Source organism: Xenopus laevis, chromosome 9_10S, assembly GCF_017654675.1.
Source record: "Xenopus laevis strain J_2021 chromosome 9_10S, Xenopus_laevis_v10.1, whole genome shotgun sequence".
Taxonomy (NCBI): Eukaryota; Metazoa; Chordata; class Amphibia; order Anura; family Pipidae; genus Xenopus; species Xenopus laevis.
The window spans coordinates 60,956,146-60,962,167 of NC_054388.1; positions in this window are offsets into that span (position 1 = coordinate 60,956,146).

The following is a 6,022-nucleotide window of genomic DNA, read 5'->3' on the forward strand; positions in this document are numbered from 1 at the left end:
GCTTCTGTGTTCTCTGCAATTAATCTGTTTGCAAATGTTTTTTCTAACATTAATATATCTCATTTTTTTATGCACAACCCAATATTTGACAGATTTCACCTGCTTTAACTGGTTGTTGAATCAGCAGTTTGCAATGCGCTGCTAACATGGCACAGTTGAGTTGTTTGCACTGGAAACACAAATTGTTTGGTTGAATAAGCACACTAATAAACCATTTATTAGAATGAAAAAAAAAAACTCTTCAAGGAAGTGCAAAATAAATAGTAAAATGTAGTATTATTAAAATAGGTAAATATTAAGATAAAGTGATAACTGTCCATTTTAATGTGTGTAATACATACCTGCACATGACATCAGAAGCAAATAGTAATCACTTGTCTATAGAGGTGCTGGTCATGAAAACTAAAAGCAAGGTGCCAGAGAATAGCTGAAAACATTCAGTGATGTATTCACTCAACATGATCAAATAAAAGTAGAAGATCTTCTTAAGCATCACAATCAGTTTGTGCCCAACAAAAAAACAGAACAAAATATATTGTGATAATTTTTATTTCACAAAAAAAACCTCTCTACTTTAGAGTCTACTTACAGTACCTTGGATGTAAAATTAACTTTCAATCTCATCTTCCAAACTCAATTTTTCTAAATTTTCTCAATCAAAGAAAAGTTACATTACCTAAATCTGGAAATGGCAGCAGAATTAAAAAATCTCCTCTGCTTCAAATGTAGGTTTTACATCCTATGCACTGCTACATCTCATCACCTTTTCTTTTTCACTACACCACATTTCTATTAAAAAAAAATGATGCAGTCGGTTGGTTTTAATACCATATTTTAACAATAAAAATAAACTTCCTCAATAAAAATTATTGTGCTCCTAAAATTTTTTTAAAAAATTCGAATAAAAAAGACCAACAGAAATTTATTAAAAAAACATTTTTTGAATTCATTTGAATTTGAATCATATGAATCAAAGTAACATTGTATTCGAGCGAATTCGAATCAAAGTTTTTTCTAAAAAAAACTTTGATTTTTCAAAGTTCACCAATTGACTCCAATTATAGGAGGTCCCCCATAGCTAAAACAGCAATTTGGCAGGTTTTAGATGGCGAATGGTCGAAGTCAAATTTTTAAAAAGATGGTACATGATAAATTGCGATATTTGAATTTTCCCATTTTTTTCAAATTCAAATCGAATTTGGACTATTCCCTAGTCGAAGTACACACAAAATAGCTTAAAATTCAATTTCTTTTAATTAGAATTTTCACTTTGACCCTTGATTAATATGCCCCTACGTTTCCTTTACCTTTCATCCCCTCTCATCCCCCCATTTCATTCTCTTACTTCTGCTAGACTTTTATCAGCTGCTTGTCCCACTACACACATAAAAAAATTGAATGTTTCACTTTGCTGGTACACCAGTAGAGGCGTTTTGGGGTCCTTCTATAGTATTTCTCTTACTGCACACAAAAAATCCACTAAATGTATTTTTCAATTCTTTTAAAGGGCAGCTACAACTCCTGACCAAATACAGCAATGCATCTGTCCCAACATCAGGCCCTGATTTACAAACCAGCAGGCCTGGATTTGTGGCAAGGCCACAAAGGCCCGGGCCTAGGGCGGAAACATTTTAGGGGCGGCATGCTGCCCAGACGCATCTTGAGGATCACTTGCGACTCAAAGCTCCCCAGTGCTCCTCCTCTGAAGAGCGCGCTCGCACACGCACAGAGAGCAACTCTTCCTTAAGGGTCCGGCGCTAGGACCATGCGGGCATGGGGATGGGGAGAATGTGTGTGTGCGCGGCATCTGCCGATATTACTTGCAGCCTCAGGGAGCCGCTTCTTAAAATCCGGCCCTACAAACCAGGCACCCTGAGACTGACTCCACTTGCTGCCCCCCTCCCCTTCCACATTCCCCACCCAGGCAGCATGTCACCCCTTAAAAATTCTGCTGCCCTAGGCAGGGGCTGGTAGGAAATATTCCTTCATGCCATTTATATATATTTATATTTATTTATATACATTTATATAAATATGGACTTGAGGAACAGATTGTTCTATGCACAAATGCAAACACAGCTTAAGCCACTTTAATATAATACTGTTTGATGCTTCTTTACAGAATTTCTCACTTTTCGGATACTTAACTTGTAAATTCTATTTCTGATGTTCTCTGACATTTCAGAGAATTAAATGAAGCACCCGATTTGATTGTCTGAAGGGAAAAACTAGGCATTGAGATTTTTGACAATTTTATTGGATTCCTTAGTAATGGCTTGTAAAATAACAATGCCAGTAAATATTATACTGAAATATCCTAATATTTAATTTTAATGTTATGATAGCATAAATGCTTTTGGCTGCAGTCAAAGACATAGAGATTTGCACAAGCCATGCACAATGAACTTAAATAATCTTTAGTAAATCTTCAATAAACAACCTTTTTTAATGCACACAAAAAACAATTTCGATAATAAGTGGAGTGCTACTATAACTGGTATACAGCCAATAACCAAGAGAATAGTACAATGATTAGCTGCTTTGGGTCAAATCATTTGACATTTTGTACTTAGGTAGAAATGTTAGGTTTGGCAAATGAAACATTTTCAGTTTCAAATGGCCGTTTCACCAGTTTTCCCAAATGCGACATTCAGGGGCAGATTTACTAAGATTCGAGTGAATGGTTCGAATGTCAAAATGTTCAAATTTCCAAGTAAATTTTTGGGTACTTTGACCATCAAATAGGCTATATTCGACCATTCGACTTTGATTCGAACGATTCGAAGTAAAAATCGTTTGACTATGCGACCATTCGAGAATCGAAGTACTGTCTCTTTAAAAAATTAAAGCTACGAAATTAAAGCTACCGAAGTGCAATGTTAGCCTATGGGGACCTTCCACAGCACTTTTCTAAGTTTTTTTGGTCGAATAGAAATCCTTTGATCAATCGCTAAAAAACGTTCGAATCGTTCGATTCCAACGATTAAATACAGTTCTAAGCAACACAGGCAGCACTGTATTATCTGCCCTTAAATGACCTCTTCCTGCTGGTAATTGACCCCAATTGTTTCTTACCCAAAATGCAGCACTCATTTCTTGAATTTTTTTTGTACCTTCCACAATCAGGTACCTGTACAACTTTGTATAATTCAGGAGCAAATGCAATGGTTAATAGATTATGTATAGTGATGGGCGAATTTCTCCCATTTCGCTTCACCGAAAGTCAATGGGTAGTGATGGGCGAATTTATTTGCCAGGCGCGAATTCGCGGCGAATTTGCACGATTCACCGCCAGCGAATAAATTCGCAAAACGCCTGCGAAAATTCACGGAAAAAATTCACCGGCGTCATAAAAAATTTTTTCCGACAAAATGGGCGCCTGCGCCGTTTCGCAAATTATTTGCCATTTCGCGAATTTCGCGCGAAATTCGCGAATTTTTCGGCGAAGCGAAACGGCGCAAATTCGCCCATCAATATACACAATCTATTAACCATTGCAAACATTTGCTCCTGAACTATACAAAGTTGTATAATTTTCACTTCAATTTCTCGAATTTATTCGCGATGGTGAACCGCGGAAATTTGCCGCAAATTCTTGCCTGGCGAATAAATTCGCCCATCACTAATTGTGTATAGCTTGCGTCTGGAAGGGAAAAAAGGTGTGGATGAGACTGAGCATAATCTAACACACCCTTTAATTGAGAGTGATTTTACTGGCACAACATTCAAAAAGGTATCCTGTTCTCAGCCTCATAACTATAGGGCAGTTACAAATCGCCAAACAAATGTAATTACCTTTTATGTGGAGGTGAGTGGGAACCTGAACACTGCAATGCAGTGGAAGTGATCTACTTGGACTTGGAGTTGTGGAATGCACTGCCAAAAGATGTTGTGAGGGCTGATTCTCTTAACACCTTTAAGAGGAGCTTGGATGAATTCTTGGACAAGCATTAGTGAAGAGTACATTTTTTCTCCAGGCATGGATTTGCGGCAAAATTTCCAAACTTTACCATCTGCAAATTTTTTCGCGAAACTGCAGCAAAAATCCCCTGTGAAAAAAGTTTGCTGCGACAAAAAAGTTGATAAGACAAATTTGTCACAGAGACAAAAAAGTCGCCTTAAGAAAAAAATGGTCATTGACTTTAAGCATTTGGACAAAACAATTACCTAGACAAAAAAAATTACAGAGACAAAAAAGGTTGCCACAAGAAGAACGCCCATTGACTTTAATGTGTTTGGAGTGAGAAAAAAATTGGCACATGTGTAAATAATTGTAATGCATAAAAAAATTGACGTCTTTTGAATGCATTTTGCAAGTTTTTCGCCATTTCACAAATTTTTCTGTGATGCGAAACAGGACAGAGTCGCTCATTATTAACAAGCATAATTTCCAAGGCTATAGTTGTACAATGTACAATTAATATAGATATTGGTAGATATAGTTTTAGTGAGTGTGTGCAAGTAGGGTTTCATTTGGAGGGATCGAACTTGATGGACTTTGGTCTTTTTTCAACCCAACGTAACTATGTAACATTGAGCACCTACAGGGCAGTAATATCACTTTACTTAGTAAAGTGCATTGCCATGGCAGGTTTAAAGTACAGGTATGGGATCTGTTATTCAGAATGCTCAGTACCTGGGGAATTCTGGATAACAGATCTTTCCGTAATCTTGATCTTCATGCCTTAAGTCAACTAGAGCAAATAGGCTGGTTTTGCTTCCAATAAGGCTTAATTATATCCTAGTTTGGAGCAAGTACAAGGTACGATTTTATTATTACAGAGAAAAAGGAAATCATTTTACAAAATTTGGATTATTTAGATAAAATGGAGTCTATGGAAGAGCAATTTTTTTAAAAATATTTTTGATCATAGTACATTGGAGTCTATGAATATTTTTTTTTCACAGTAACATTTCCATGGCAACATTTTGCAGCAGTGTGATGAAATTATTCACAGCCGAAATTTAGTTCAGGTTTTTGGTGTAAAAGGAATGTAAATCTTACATAAACACAAAATTTGTGTATTTTGTAATACATCCAATACTGAGCTCTGTTTACATTTCAGAAATACGTTGCAGCAAAACTCTGAAGCAAACCTTTTGTTAGCATCTAGTTAACAGAGCAATAAAGGTCACTTGACCTTATTAAAGTAAAAAATATAAAACATGATTTTTAAACTGTTACATAAAACCATTCAGTTCAACAAGTAGTTTGAGTTACATATTTCACGTAAAATGATTTTTCGCTCTCTTGTCTGTTTCTAACACAGATTTATCACATTTTAATAGCTATTTTTTCAGATATTGTTATTTTTATAACATTAATTCATCATTGTCTTGATTGACATTTGTATATGAAACACAATATTGGTGTGCAATCAATAAAGGCAAGGGGAAAATAGAAAAATGATAAGCAGCAATAACTTTGTAATAAATTTACCTAAAATGGACAGACAGAGGCGTCCGTTTACTAAAGTGCGGTAAATCTGACTTTAAGTTTCCGCATTTTATCGCTGAGAATATTTTTACGCCAGAATATTCGCAGCGACTAAGTTTACTAAACAGCGATGCGCTCAGAAGTCATTGCGATCACTTGCGGTAACTACGTTAAGGAACCAGCTTACGTTAGCGGTAATTTTAGCGAGTTGCGAATTTTCTGGCGAAAAATTACGTTTTTGCGAATATTTATGCTATAAAATAGTCTTGTTTTATGGCGGTTATTATGGCAATTTTTACTGTGACATTTATGGCCAGAAATGCATCTTCAAAACTTATAAACTTTATTGACTGATGATTATACCATCCAACAACATCACCAGAGTAACACCAATCAAACATGTCTGCATCATATAAACTCTTCTGCCAATAGAATCATAGGAAATGATACCAGTCAATCTCTTTGCTTCATAGAAATGCACAGTTTAATGTAGCCAATCCCAATGAAACCAAAAAGTGTAGAGGCTGACGAATCCTTGGACTGTGATGCCACTGCCAATAATACGACTCTGAGCTGAAACTGCTG